Source organism: Canis lupus, chromosome 32, assembly GCF_003254725.2.
Source record: "Canis lupus dingo isolate Sandy chromosome 32, ASM325472v2, whole genome shotgun sequence".
Classification (NCBI taxonomy): Eukaryota; Metazoa; Chordata; class Mammalia; order Carnivora; family Canidae; genus Canis; species Canis lupus.
The window spans coordinates 18,715,041-18,730,742 of NC_064274.1; positions in this window are offsets into that span (position 1 = coordinate 18,715,041).

Genomic DNA, 15,702 nt, shown 5'->3' on the forward strand with positions numbered 1-15,702 from the left:
AGAAGAGAATCCAAAGCCTCAGGGAGATGGAAATGTTGGAGTAGAGCTATTATGTATAAACTGCACACCCATCCCAGAACTATGATCCACAAGAAGACCTAGAAAAACTCTCATTACTAAAGCACTGATAAATACAGATAAATACAGAAGGAGCATCTCTGAAAGGTTCTGTTCCCGCTCTCCATTGTAGGCTGGATGTGACTGTAGAGGCTGCCACCATTCAGGTGGGTGGGCTTCCTGATTTCAAAAAAGAATGATAGAATCACAGAATAGCTGATGTCAAGCAGCAGGACTTAGGCAGGACTTAGGCATCAAACACAAGGTGGCCACATCAACTATAAAGGAAAATAGGGATGTGCCAGTAATTAAAATGCATTGATCTGTAGAGATCTTTAGTGGTAGTTAATTGATCACAGTGTCTCTAGGAATGATATAAATGATGAGCCTACGAGAGTGTTTTTTGATTTACATTACAGGAAAAACTCTAAGTCTGCTAACAAGGCTCCTGACTTGGATTGCCAAAATAGAGAAATATGGCTTCTTACCCAGTTTCCAGACCTAAGTTCATTCATAGACTCAGAGTCCCTTGATGGCAAGAGTTCTGGTTGCTTTGGAGGTGGAGACAGCATTTTATTGTGCAATCACACACTGAAAATCTTCCTCCAAACCTTCTTTACCCAGGTACTAAAGTAACTTTGTATTGGGGAAATGAAACGTCCAGATCTTTCAGGGATTGCTTGACCCTGGCTCTGAACTGAGGCTTGGAATGCCACTCTGGCTCACCAGTCAAAATAGGGGCTCTTGTTGGTGAGGGGAGTCTTAAGAATGAAACAGAGGTCCCACTAGATTTGCAGACACCATGTAGTTATCTCTCTAGCTCCTGAATATATAATTGGAATAGACAAATGTCAACTGGCATGATCCCCACATTAGCTCTTGAACTCATGTGGTAAAGGACCATTCTGGTAAGCAGGGATAAATGGAAGCCCTTTGAACTTCCTGTAAGGATATGACAGTAACCCAGAAGCAATACCACAGCCATGCAGGACTGAAGAAACTAATGCCACCATGAAGACTTAAAAGAAGCAGGAATGGTGATTTACATCATATCCCCATTTAATTTACGTTTTACTTATGCAGAAATCAAATGGAGAATGACTGTGACTATTATAAACTTAATCAAGTGGTGACTCCAATTGCAGCTACTGTGCCAGATTAGTAACATTACTGGAACAAATCGGTATAGCCTTTTGTACTTGGTATGACCTGGCTCATGTCTTTTCTCCACACCAATTTTTAAGTATGACTAAAAATGGTTTACCTTAAGCTGCTGTGGCCAACAGTATAATTCACAGTATTGCACCAGAGTTAAACAATTCTACTGTTCTTTGCTGTAGTATTGTTTGCTTAGGTCTTAATCATTTAGACACTCCATAAACCATAAAATTGGTCGTATAGTGGCACCATTTTGCTGATTGTACCTGATAAGCAAGGTACAAGGTTAGTTGCATGAATAGATGATTGGGACTCTTTTGACATCAACCCTTGCTGTATTGTCTTCTTCCCTCAGGCCAAGTGTTTGGATTTTTGGAGAGTTCCTTATGACCTATTAACTGAGGAAGAACAAACTTGAGCCTGCTTTAAAAATGAATTACATGACAAGCTGTTACCATCCCAAAATGGAATGTTGAAACACTATTACCCCTTTAAAAATAACTCTGAAGATAACAAAAATCTCCCCCCCACCCCCGAACAGAACTTTGAGCAGTAAATTTTGTTGTCCTCTATGTACTAGGTGAGAATGAGGCAAAGGACAGATTTATGGGAAGTTGGTAATGGTTTGAGTAGATATCTGTGGACTCTGAAGGAACATGATTAGAAAATTGGGGATAATTTATGTATGAGAAAGAAGTGTATGGATGGGCCTTTTAGAATAAACTCAGATTGTAAAATTATGTCTCATGTGAGTGCTCCTCAAAGGGTATCCAATGCAGAGAAAACTGTTCAGAGTGGACAAATAATCAGCAGACAAAATGACATGATCTTTAGATGACAGGCAACTTCTTTGCTCAGTTATTTCATTTCTTGCTCAATGGGTCCATAGACAAAGTATTTGCAATGGTGCAGACAGAGGCTGTGCATGGGCTCAGCGACATGGGTTTCTCCTCACCAAGGATACTGCTACGGACAAGTGACTAATCTGCCAATAGCAGAAACCAACACTGAATCCCTGATAAGGCACAATTTAGTGAGGGTAATGGGGACCAAGCTTACTGTGTGGTGGCAGATTAACTATATTTTATTTCTTCCATCAGGGAGAGGCAAATATTTGATCTCAGGGAAGTGGACACATATTCTGGAAAAGGATTTGCCCTCCCTCCTTATAATGCTTCTGGTAGCACTTTTACCCATACAGTCACAGAATGACTTATTTAACATCATGACATTCCATACAGCATTTTGTCAAATCGAAGTCATTTCAAGTGAAGGAAGTGCTATAATAAGCTCGTGTCCATGAATCAATCAGCTTATTATATACCCTATCACTTGGAAGTGGCTACTCTTATGGAGTGGTAAAATGACTTATTAAAGACACACTTATGGCTATATTTGAGGAAAAAATATCCTGAAGGTATGGAGTTCTCTCCTATAGCATATATTTTTATGCTTTGAATCAAAGATCATTTTATGTTGTTACTTCCCCCAGAGCTGGAATACATGGGTCCAGGAATTCAGCTTTGGAAATGGGAGTGGATACTCTAACAACTAATTACTCATGCAGATTTTTACTTTTTTACTCTCATGTCTTTGAGCTCTGCTGACTTGAAGATCTTAGTCTCCAAGGGGAAAATACTTCCAACAGAGAAAATAACAGTTTCACTGAATCAGAAGTTAAAACTTTCACCTGGTCATTTTATTTAAAGACTTATTTATTTGCTTTAGAGAGAGAGAGAGCAAAAGGAAGGAAAGGCAGAGGGAGAGGTAGAGAAGCAGACTCCCCACAGACTGCAGAGCCCTACTCAGGTAGGCTGGATCTCATGACCCTGAGATCGTAACCTGAGCCAAAATCAAGAATAGGTCACCTAACTGACTGAGCCATCCAGGCACCCCCCATCTGGCCATTTTATATTTCTTATACCATTGAACAAAAAAGGCAAAAAAAGAGAGAGAGAGAGAGAGAGAGAGAGATAATCTACTTGTTGGAGTGATTGATCCTAATAACCAAGAGGAAAGCAAGGTTGCTGCTACACATAAAAGTAAAGAAGACTATGTATGGGGAACCAAGGGAATTCTCTGGAGTTCCTCTGGGCATGACAATGGTAAAATTGATGGAAAACTACAGTAACCAGAAAAGGTAGGATGACTCAGAATCCTAACACTTAAGGAAATGAATATACATTTGGAATTGAATAATAGCTAAGGGAAGCAGAGGAGTTGAGGTTCTGGCTGAAACCAAAGAATTAGTGAATGAGTAGTTAAAGAAGAAGGCTATACGGGTCAATTATGATTGTTGGGCAAATTAGAGAAATGGGGACTGTAGTTGCTTTGCATATTTTTCCTATGCTTGTCATATGTATGTGTTTATTTGTGTCTATTAATCATTGTATTCTCTTTCTCCTTTCCATTTCTTTTTTGAAATTTTTGCATAAGTTATTGGAGTTTAACTTTAGAATTTAGTCTCTTGGTAATAGAATATTCAGTAGGACCATGACTGAATTTGGAAAGTAATTATTATGGTCTGCATTAGAAACAAAATCTGTTGGGACTGTGTCTTCTCATTTTGGGGAAGAATGAAAACTTCTTCACTTGTAGGAGGGATACATGTGTCTTGTTAGTGGGAATATCTTGTTAGGTTGTTTGTTGTTTCAAAGGAGTTAAAATGGATATGAAAGAGTACATATGGAAACTAACAGACAAAGGGGTAGATGATGTCAGTTATCAATTTATTGCCTCAAAGTTCGCAATGAACCCTTCTATATAAGCTCTATAATAAACAAGGGGATTTCTTTAACCACGTCTCCATTAAAGGGGGTTTTTAAGCTTCTGATTGGACTCAGATTGCCACAGCCATATCAACAGGCTGAAAGAGAAAACCTACATAAGCATCTCAATAATTACAGAAAAAAGTATTTGGAAATACCCAACATCAACTCCCCCCCCCCCCAAAAAAAAAAAAAAAAACCTTTCAGGAAACTAAGAATAGACTGGAACTTCTTTAACCTGTTAGACATTCTACAAAAATTTGCAGTTAATGTTGGAAGGCTGAATGCTTTCATCCAAATATCAAAACAAGAAGTGGATCTCTGTTCTCAGTAGTTTTCATTAACATTACATAGAAAATTCTAGCAAGTACAATAAGGTAAAATAAATACATAAATAAATAAAATACATCCAGGTTGAAAAAAAAATGAGACTCTCTTTATCTGCAGATGACATAGTAATCTATGTGGAAAATTGAATCTATAAAATTGCTACTGAAACAAATCAGTGAGTTTAACAAAGTTGTAGGATTCAAGTCAGTATACAAAAATCAATTTTATGTTTATATACTTCAATGAACATGTAAAGAATGTATATTTAAAATAATATTATTTAATGGAGCTTCTGAGTGAATCAGTTGATTGAGCATCGGACTCTTGTTTTTGGCTCAGGTCCTGATCTCAGGGTCGTGGGATCCAGGCCCACATTGCTCTGTGCTCAGAGCGGAATCTGCTTGTCCCTCTCCCTGTGCTCCTACCCAACCCACTGTCTCTCTCTTGCTCAAATAAACAAATAAAAATATTTAAAAGAATATTATTTAAAACAGTATCAAAATGTAGAAGTTATCAGGGGTATAATGAAAAAAAATTCTAAGACCTGTGCACTAAAAATTATGACATTGTTGAGAGTAACTTCAGAAACCCAAATAAATGGATAGATTGTACATTTGACAAATGTTGCTGGAGCAATTAGAAAACAACATGTACACCATAAAACCTTAATCCACACCACTAAATATCTAGAAAAAAATAACTCAAATTGGATCATAGACCTAAATGTTCAACCTAAAATTATATAACTTCTAGAAGAAAATATAGGGTAAATCTTTGTGACCTGAATCAAACAAAAGATTTCTTATAGCTGAATCAAAACCTTGATCCAGAAGGTGAAGGATGACAAATTGGATTTTATCAAAATTAAGAACTTCTGCTGCTTCTTAAAAGACACTGCTTAGAGAAAGAAAAGACAAAATATACTGGTTGGGAGAAAATACTTGCAAATCAAATATCTGATAAAGGACTTTTCCCCTAAACATATAAAGATATCTCAAAAACCATAATAAGAAAACAACTTCATATAAAATAGGCTACAGATTTGAACAGACACTTTATCAAAGATGATATACAGATGAAAGTAAGCACATATAATGATGTTTAACATCATTAATCAGCAAGGGAATGTTAACTAATATCACATTAAGATAGCCCTTATTAAAATATCTATAATAATAAAATCTGACCATACCCACTTTTGACATGATTCTGGAGCAAAGGAATGTGGAGTAGAACTAACTTCTGGCAGGGTTTTAAACAGTATAAAAACTTTGAGAAAAACTTTGGCAACTTCTTTAAAAAGTTAAACATACAGTGAGCATATGACTCAGCCATTTCTATTCCTGATATTTACACAGGATAAATGGAAGTATATATCCATACAGACATTTGTACTAAAATATTCTCAGCAGCTTTATTTGCAAGAAGCAAAAACTGGAAACAACTCAAATGTCACTCCACTTGATCAAAGCATAAACAAATTGTGGCACTTAAAGAAAGAATGAATTATTGACATGCAACAATATGAATGAATTTCAAAATAATGATGTCATCTGAATGTAGCCAGATGACAATGAACACATACTATATTATTCCATTTATATACAATTTTAGAATAGTCAAACTAAGCTACAGTGACCACAGGTAGATCAATGATTGCCTGGGAATGAGAGGCTGGCAAAGAGGAGTTGGAAAGGAGGATTATGAAGAGACATCAGGACACTTTCAGGGTAATGGATTTGTGCTTTGCCTTGATCATAGAGATGTTACTGGTGTGTACATATGTCACAACTTATTAAATCGTACACTTTGAATATATGAAATTTATTATTGTAAATTATACCTCACTATAGCTGTAAAAAGCATGCAGGGAAGAGAAAAGCCAACTACAGGGATTTCAAAGAGAATTTCAGGGGAAAATTAGAAAACCCAAAGCAGATACTATCACAGTTGTTCAGGAAAGAAACGGTTTCAAGAAGGAAAATAATCATTAAACATGTTGAATACTGTTGAAAGACAGATAAAGGATTAAAATGTTCATTCCATATAGAAATAAGTTCCTTAGAAAGAACAGATCCAGTGATCAGTGGGGGTGGAAGCCAGGTTATACAGAGTTGAGTGAAGCTGAGGGGCAACATTGCAAGACAAAGTGAAGGCAATTATTTCAAAAGTGGCTGTGGATAGGAAAAGAACAAGAGCTGGAAGGGAATTTGTAACATATTTGTCATCTTCAGGCCTGGTGGAAAAAGCAAATAAAGAGACAGAGTTTGAAGACAGAAAGAGGGAACATTGAACAGAGACCTGCTGGGAGTGAAAGAGATTGAATGGCAAGGGCTCAACCTAGTGAGAAACAAAAGTTAGGGAGGTGAGAATTGTGAGGGTGTTGAGTGCACCTGGGTAAGGAAGCTGTTCCAGGGGATGCAGTAGTAGTTTCCACAGCAGGACAATGATCAGGTTGGAGATAAAATACATTTGGGGGTCAGAATGGGATGACGATATGTGTGCCCCTGAAGGCTTTCTGGGGCTTTGCAACGCCAGGCTGGAGTTGACAGAGTACAACCAGAACTTGAAGACAAGCATTTGACCTTACTGCTCTAACTCCTGGTGCCCCAGTGCTCTTTAAGACTTACTTTGAAGCATTACGAATCTCAGTGAACTTCTTGGGCATGTGTATATTTTTCTCATATCTTAGTATTCCATTTGCAATGCTTTCTGCTTCCTTTTTGTTTACTTTTTCTTCTTCATCTTTTTTTTTTTAAAGATTTCATTTGTTTATTTGACAGAGAGAGAGAGAGAGAGAGAGAGAGAGAGAGAGTGCCCAAGCAGGGGGAGTGGCAGAGGGAGAGGAAGAAGCAGACTCCCAGCTGAGCAGGGAGTCTGATGCTGGGATCAGTCCCAGGACCCTGGGATCATGACCTGATCCATGGGCAGATGCTGAACTGACTGAGCCACCCAGCACCCACCTGCTTCTTTTTCCCAAATGATATTCCCTATTTGTGGATAATATTCAGCAGACAGTAATGATTCTGATTAGACAATCTTGGTTTTTATTATTATTGTTTATCACATGATATCTGGACTCCCCAAGGAAGATTCAAATTAAAAGCAGAAACAAAACACAGAAACCAAAAAGCTTTACAAACTTTTATAAAGGAGCCCTCCTCACTTTTCTTGGTCCTTCTCTACAAACTTCCTTTATTATCATAGTAACCATAATAATCCATAGCCAATAAAAAGGTTAACACCAAATAACAGAAGAAACAGGAGTGGAGTCTTTCAAAGTCTGCCTTTTCTAGGGGACTTTTCTTTGCCAAAGTTGATTGAACTGCCATGATCCACTTTACTACTAAATATGTGTAAAATATTCATTCTCTATAGAATCTGATAACTGTACAGATATATACAGATATATATTTTGGTACAGATGTATCCTCCCAATATATAGGATCCTAAAGAACATAAATTTTATATAGCACATGGGGACATTTCATCCCTGAAAAAAGAACAAAAAGAATGATATAGAAAATGTGTAATATGTATGGTTTAGAGATTATTACAGCATTTAATCAAAGGAAAAGATGAATACCAATTTGTGAACAAGTTAAAGATTCAGATAAAAGCAAAACAGTCTTTTGAGTTTTGCTTTTTTCTTACCATAAGTCTGGTAAGAGTTATGACTAAGCATGACCTGGGGAGAGAAAGAAAAAGAGATGGAAATCTTCTATCTTGGCAATATCAACCCTATTAAACCAGCTCTTTGAGGTGTCTGTGACATTAAAGATTTGACATGTAAAGAGGAAAGAGACCTGAATTGGGAATGTGAAGATTTGGGCTCGTGTTCGGCCTTCTCCATTAAATTGCTGAGTGACTATGAACAGATCATTGAGCCTCATTTTTAATTACCTATAATATGACTGTAATTAAACATGTGCCATCTGCTTGCCACAGATCAAACTGAGAAAATTTATGTGAGGGCTTTTAAAACTGTTAAATGTATCATTCTGACAACTCTGAAGATAATTGCTATTTTTGTTATTGTTTTCATCATTGTTGATAATAGGTAACTACAAGAAAACCAAATACAGATATCTTAAAAATAAGATAGGAGGTCTAAGATAGATATCTTAGATATCTTTCGCACAAAAAAAGTGTGCCCTTCACTTTTTTGATGGTGGTTAGTGGAGGCCCATTGAAAATATGACAATGAAGTTTCAGAGCTGGAGAGGTAGCTCTATTCTAATAGAATAGAGGATGTATGCCTAGCTACTTCAAATATTAATCATAAGGCAGTTATCAAATGAACTTGAAAACTGTTGCAGTCTGAATCATGCTTTAAAATAATGTTAAAATACCAAATAAAAATGGTGTGATAGACTGAAGTTTTGCTCTTCCCATTTATTTATCTCTTTTATGAATAAGGTTTATACACTATGACAAGTTATTCATTTGTTCTTTATCTTTTCCCAGGAGATTCATTCATCTGAAAGCAAACTGAGCATAGGTGTCACAGCGTAAAATGCTAGACTCTGGACATACTAGAGTCTAGCAATTTCTTTGACTCATGGTGGCCATTGTATACTATAATGTGTTTGACAAGAAGCTTCCACTAAATATACTTTTCAGATAAAAAGACAGATTTTGAGACACTGTTAAAATATTAACATTTCCAAGGTAATAAATTTGGAGCACTGTTGGGATAGCTGACACAGCCCTGTGTAATCTGAGAGAGAACTGAATGGTTGTTTTATAGGATTTCACCAGATTTAAAATATATTCATTTTGATTGTGCTTAATAATATTTAAAAGAATTTTGGAAAGCCATATACCCTCACAACATAGACAAAATTACTAAATGTTATTTTTAGACAGTTAGGGGCTCTCACCATAATTGCTATGTGGAAAGAGAATAATACAATATCTAGTACTGATACAATTAAAATGCTGTATTTAGCCTGCATGGAACTTTTCATCTGGGAATTACAGAATGCTCTGTCCTATTTAACATAGCATATGGACATAGCATATACTATTATTGTAGTCTTCTTTTTCTATTAAAATGCTAATGAATAAGAAGGGATTTCATTTTTATTAAGGAGGGTAGAGGTACAAGTGTGGGAGAGTGAATTAAAAACAAACCTACTGGGAGAGGAGATAAGAATTCTAGACATCTGCGTGATTCTTCCTCCCACATATCACACTCAGAATCATACATCCACAAGGAAGAGGAATATTAAAATACAAAAGAAAACTGAACCTAAACTTCTAAAAGAATAGCAGACTACACCGAAAGGGTTCAACAAAACCAAACAATTTTCTTATTCATAAAATGTCACTGGTATTGATAAAGTCTAGATACACACATAGTGGGTAGTTTTATCTTTTGTTCTTTCTGTCATTTAGAAAAATATTTAAGAAAAATATAACAATACCAGCATTTTATTATTCTGGGCTTTTCTCATCATGTTTCTGTATTTTCTTGCTGACTTGCCTATGGCTAATTCAATATTCATTACTGCCTCCATCTGCCTGCAAAAATGTTTGTGAATCTGTTCCTACCTTAATCTATATCCTAAATCCATACCTCCCTTCCAGGTTTCAGATCTGTTTAAGCATTTCTTTTATAGAACTACCCTGATGGATAAATTAAGTACCCTGAAAAGCCATCACATGACCTCACTGTTTATTATTTTTATCAGAAAATTAGGAACTAGTGTCCCTCTCTAAACCACAAATGTTGTTGTGCTGACACTCAGCTGAATTATTTGAGGGACTTTGTTTTTTTATGATGATCACTAACAAAGATGGGGAACTGAAAGAAACAGTGCTATTTACAATGGTCTTTGAGGCGAAAGGAAAAGAAAGATAATGTAAAGTTGGATGTCCTAACTGAATTTGCATGAGGAGGTATATTTGATAGTAATGCACCTACAATCAGTAAACAATAAAAATTCTGAAAAAAAAAAAACCCAGAAACTTTCATATTTAAGATTCTTTCTTAAAAGGTAACATTGCTTTCAAGACTTAAAACTCTTAAGCTTTAATTATTCTTTTAGCCATGAAATTAAAGTTTTTAAAAATACAAATAAAAAAATCTTTCATATCCAGATGGATTGTTATATGGATATCCCACAGATTCAAAATGTCCAAAATAAAGAAATGCCTTATCTCTTCCAATATATCCTTATCCCATATTAACTCTCTGGGCAGATGATATGTAGATTCATTCTAGCTCCTCAACAAGAAAACTAGGAATCATCTTATATGAATTCTTCTAACTCCATAGCTGACCCTTCAGAAAATCTCTATTACTTCCAATTGCTTTTTGTTACTTCCTATGCTCACTGCCATTTCCTTATTGAGAAATCATTCATAATCCATCCACTGCCAAGAGACCCCTAAAACTCAAATCTAATTTTTACCTCCTCAATGCCAGAGAAGACACCAACTCCTGTCATCCCAACAGCTGAAGCTTTTTATAATTTAACCTCTAGCTGCCAAAACCATTTTCCATAGACCTAATGCTTAAATGTCACTTTATACTCCAGGAATTCTGATTTTTTCCCCAGGTTTCCTATATGGAAAGTTTGCTTTATACTTTCATATTTTTGTTCTATTTTTTACCTCTCTCCAGAACTTTTTCTAACCTTTCTACTTAAGGGGGGAAAAAGAAACATTCAGCATCCAAGTGAGGCATTACATTGTTTAGGATATCTTTGCAGATGTGTATTCACACATCCTCTATCTTAACTTTGTACAATGTATATGTGCTTATTTTTGCATTTATCACCCTGTATACACAAACATGGGCAGCAACCTCTCCTACTCTGAGTTACTGGATGAACCACATAGTGCATTATTCATTATTTCTGTCCTCACAATAAAACAAAGTTTACAAATGGAATAAATAAGACAATTTACAGGAAAATGTGATTCACATGACAAGGATAGGCAAATGTTAGTATATTGAAACTGTGGAGAATGGCAGGGTAACAGTATCTTAGAACAGAAGGAACAATAGTTATTGAAGGCAAAGTAGATTATGATTTTAAAACATGATGCTGCCCCCTTTGGGTTGTAACCATTCTCTGAGTTTTATGTAGTAAGAAACCCATCTGCTTATTGCTGACTTGGCTAAGATAAGTGAATCGCTCTTCTTACATCTAGGCTACCTTCCTATAGTAATGAGGGTAGAAAGGCCCACAGTTAATGGACTATTCAAGATTTTCTGAGTTGGATGGATTTGACCATCCATTGTATAAAGCTCTTGCTTAAGTGCTCTCTCAGGTTTCATCCTTAGTTCCAGGTTATTTGACTTTTGGGTGCTCTTTCTCCTCTCTTGTGACAAAAAAAAAAAAAAAAAAAAAAAAAAAAGTCTTGCTTTTTATTTTAATTTTATTCAGCACTGCATTCTTATTTTTCATAGGTCTATTTTTTGGTTGTCTTAACAGATGGCAGCTATGTTTTAAGACTTAACCTATTTACAAGTCGTTAGGAAACATAACACTTTTTATAGGTAAATATGAGATTAAATAGGAGAGCCACTCAAATGAGAACATTTCCACATTTGCACCTACACTGGAATAGTGGTACATATTATAATAGAAATTTAAAAGATTCTAATATAATTATTGATGCTTTCCATGTAGCAAACTGATTATGAAAGATCCACAATTGATAGGTAGGTTATTTTTTTCTCATCAGATTAAGTTTTGGAATTAAATTTTTGAGGGACTTATATTATAAATATAACATTAACTTAATTAAGAGGATAATTTCTAACAATGTCACATTGTACGTTATTGAATTAGTAAGTGAAGAATGGTATTTAATATATATATTTTTTATTTTTGTGTCTTCACCATATCTGAAAATAAACATTTAAAAATATTTCTTAATCTGGGTTTTCAGCTAAAGATAGCAGAAAAGTAATGATGTTAGAAAAATGCTTTTTCACATCCCCTAATTATTTTACATTCTCAAGAAACTTTCAAATATTACTATACATTTTCTAAGAAACTTCAATGCCCTACAAAAGCATTCTTAAATATAGTTAATTTTAACTAACATTTATTTTGGAGATACTACGAAATTACTGTTAACTAAGAATCCAGTACTTGACAGTGAAACTATGTATTTTTGAACTTAAGGTTTTGCTATGGTCAAGTATATATTCCATCTATCTATCAGTCACCTCTATCAATCATTTATCCATCATCCATCCATCCACTCATGTAACACACATACACTGAGTACCCATTCTGTGAAATTGGTGAGTCATTGCTCAAGATTATATAATAAATCAACATAAGCTTTGTCCTAAAAAGCTTACACTCTGATACATTAGATAAAATGCATATATAAACATAATGGCAGGTAACATTTGTTAAGCAATATAATAAATGTAAAGGCCAGCTGCTATAAAATTACCCAAGAAGGGTAAGCCTTCTAATGGGAGAATAAAGGAATTTTAATAGAAGAGATAGTACTTGAATTTGGCCTTTCTTTTAAAAAGCTATGACTAAAAAATAGAAGATAGGAAGGGAAGATCATCACACATAGGAGAAACAGACTGTGGAGTGGGTAGGTGATGTCATTCAGGTTGGCTGGTGAGCATTGTAGATCAATAATGATATTGATATCCCCAACAATAAGGGGAAGGGGAAGTAGGGACTGTGTTTTATGGATTATCTCTTTGGTACTTTCTCGTTATCATACTTGTACTGATTCTTAAAATGCTGTCAAGCACATTTATTTTAATCTGTCCCTTTCCTTCTTTCCCTCACCTCAGTCGAATCTTTATCTTAAGGATATTATTCAAGAGTTACTTCCCTCTTTAATCTGTGCTTCATGCAGACAAGGGAGTGGCACAGTGAGAGTGGGACTCGGTAATTCATTTCCCCAACATTTTGAAGCAACTTACTTTAAACCAGGCAGCATTTTTTTGAACATCTATTAAGAGCTATTAAGATCTATTAAGATTCTGAAGCAGTTGGAGAACAGAAATGAGGCCCCGAATTTAATGGGCTAGTGACTTTTAGAGGAGGCAAAATTCGTTTGGGAAGAATAAAAAATAACAATTTTGAGATAGAATGAGATTGAGTTTGAGGATGTATGGTTTATCAAGAGGGGATTCTAAGGTTGTTATATTTTTGAATCAAACATGAAAAGTAGCTGATTCATTTATTTACTCATTAATTCATAAATATTTATCAAATACTTAACATTTGCCAGACAGTTTCAACCAGGGCAGATACAGTAGTGAATAAAAACACATAAAAAATGTCTCACAGCCTCATGAAGCCTGAACTGAAATGGGGAAAATCAATCAGTAAATCACAGTTTATAAACTATACTACTATAATCTTTATATTATATCAGACAGTAGTGAATGCCATAAAGGAACATTTTAAAAGGTAAGAGGAGTTGGGAATATAAAGTGTCACAAATGATAACATAGATTGGTTGAGGAAGGCCTCTGATGTGGTGTTATAAGCAAATGCTGATGATTATGAAAGAGTGATCCCCAGTGAAAAAATATTCCAGACACAGGTACTATGAAGTCCAACAGCCTTTGGGGACAGAAGTTGGATTCAGTTGTCCAGAGAAGAGAGAAGAGGGAAATGGGTTTGAAACTGAGTGAGAGAGAGAAAGAAAGAAGGTATTAGGGATCATGCCAAGGTGATGCAGGATCCTTCAGGCAAAGACCAAGGTGAGTTTACAGCTTCTACTCTGAGTAAGATACAGACACTGGAGGGTCTTGAGAAGAGGAGTGCCAGGATCTGACTTACATTTTAGGGAGTCACCTTGCTTGAGAGTAGACTATGGTGAGCAGAGAAATAGCATAGGTAGTTGAGGCCAATTTTGAGTGAGAAGAAATTTGACAGCAAAATGAACGGTCTACAGCAAGAGTTCACAATCAAGGGGTACAGGTCCCAGGGAAAGAGCATTCAACAATTCGTATCCACACAAAGCACTGTCAGTTTGGTCTTAATTTAGCTCTAATAAAATATGCAGCATGAATAATGAATATGGATGCATGGATATTAATACAATCTACATTCTTTAAATGCATACTGATTTTATAAAGAGTACTGCATCATTATGAATTGTTCTAATCAATGGATTTTGAAAGAACAACTACTACAATATAGGGGACCTACAATTTTTGTTATTAAAGTTTCATTTCATTAAAAATTGGAAGCCACTGTGCTAAATTAGAGGGCTTGAACTTTGGATGAAGCTTCTCCTCATTTTCAAAGGAAAGCATGAGAAGTGGTCACTACCTGGGGTAAGATATTAGATTGGCTAATGTTGGTGTATTTCCTGCTGTATCCTTTGTATCTCTTTGAGGGGTTAAAGGTGATTATGGAGAAGCAGTGATACCTACAGAGATACTGGGAAGGTTGGAACAGTGTCACTGCTGTTGGATCCCAGTTTCTAAAACCTCAAGATCTGCTAGCACTGGAGGTCTTGGAATTTTCCCAAAGCAATAAAATATGTCCATTTAGATATAATCCATAGTTCCTCCTCCATACAGTGATAACTATGCAATAGTCATAGTGATGACTGTACTACACAGATATGAGGAAAGAATTTAAATTAAACACACACATACATACATGATTTTACATAGTCATTGAAAAATTTGATTATTGCTGATTTTTCAAACTATGCTTTGTAGTTTATTGAGGATTTTAAAAATGGAATGTATTTTAAAATGGTGCTCTTTTAACTGCCTTCCAGAATTGTCAGAAAATTGGGATGCTGATGATTAATAGCACTGGCTAAGCCTCATTAATTTTTCTCAGTTTGAGAAAAACTTGCTGGAACATTGACAGAATTTATTAAATTAAACAAGAATAATCAATCACTTTATTGTTTCTAATAAATATATAGAGATAAATCTGTGAACTTTTGTTAATATTTAGTTTAAATCCTCAGGTTATTGGTCAGAATGAAGAAGTTGCATTTGTTTACAGTTTCATTTTGCCATATTTCCAGCCCCTACTTTTTGCAAGCATCCACTAAAATAAATCACACTGTAACTACTATCAGTATATTTTTGTTTCCTCGGAGAGCCTCCTTTACTAAGGCATGTCCTCTATTTCAAGGTCAGTGCATTAATGACAACACATTACTCTGGCCATTCAGTCCAACCCCTTAGCTTGCAAAATGTTGAAATTTTGCTAAAAGCAATTCTTGAATTAATTGTAACTCTTTGGCCAGTCCAGGCTTAAATGATCCCATCTGGATTTGCCAAATTGGACTGTGCAAGAAAAAAAAAAATGAAGCCCCTTTTGAAAACTAGGCTGTATTCCACTTTGCTCTAGGAATAGTCACAGAGCACAGCTTTCTTTTCTGCCTCCTGAATCACTTACAGCACAACACA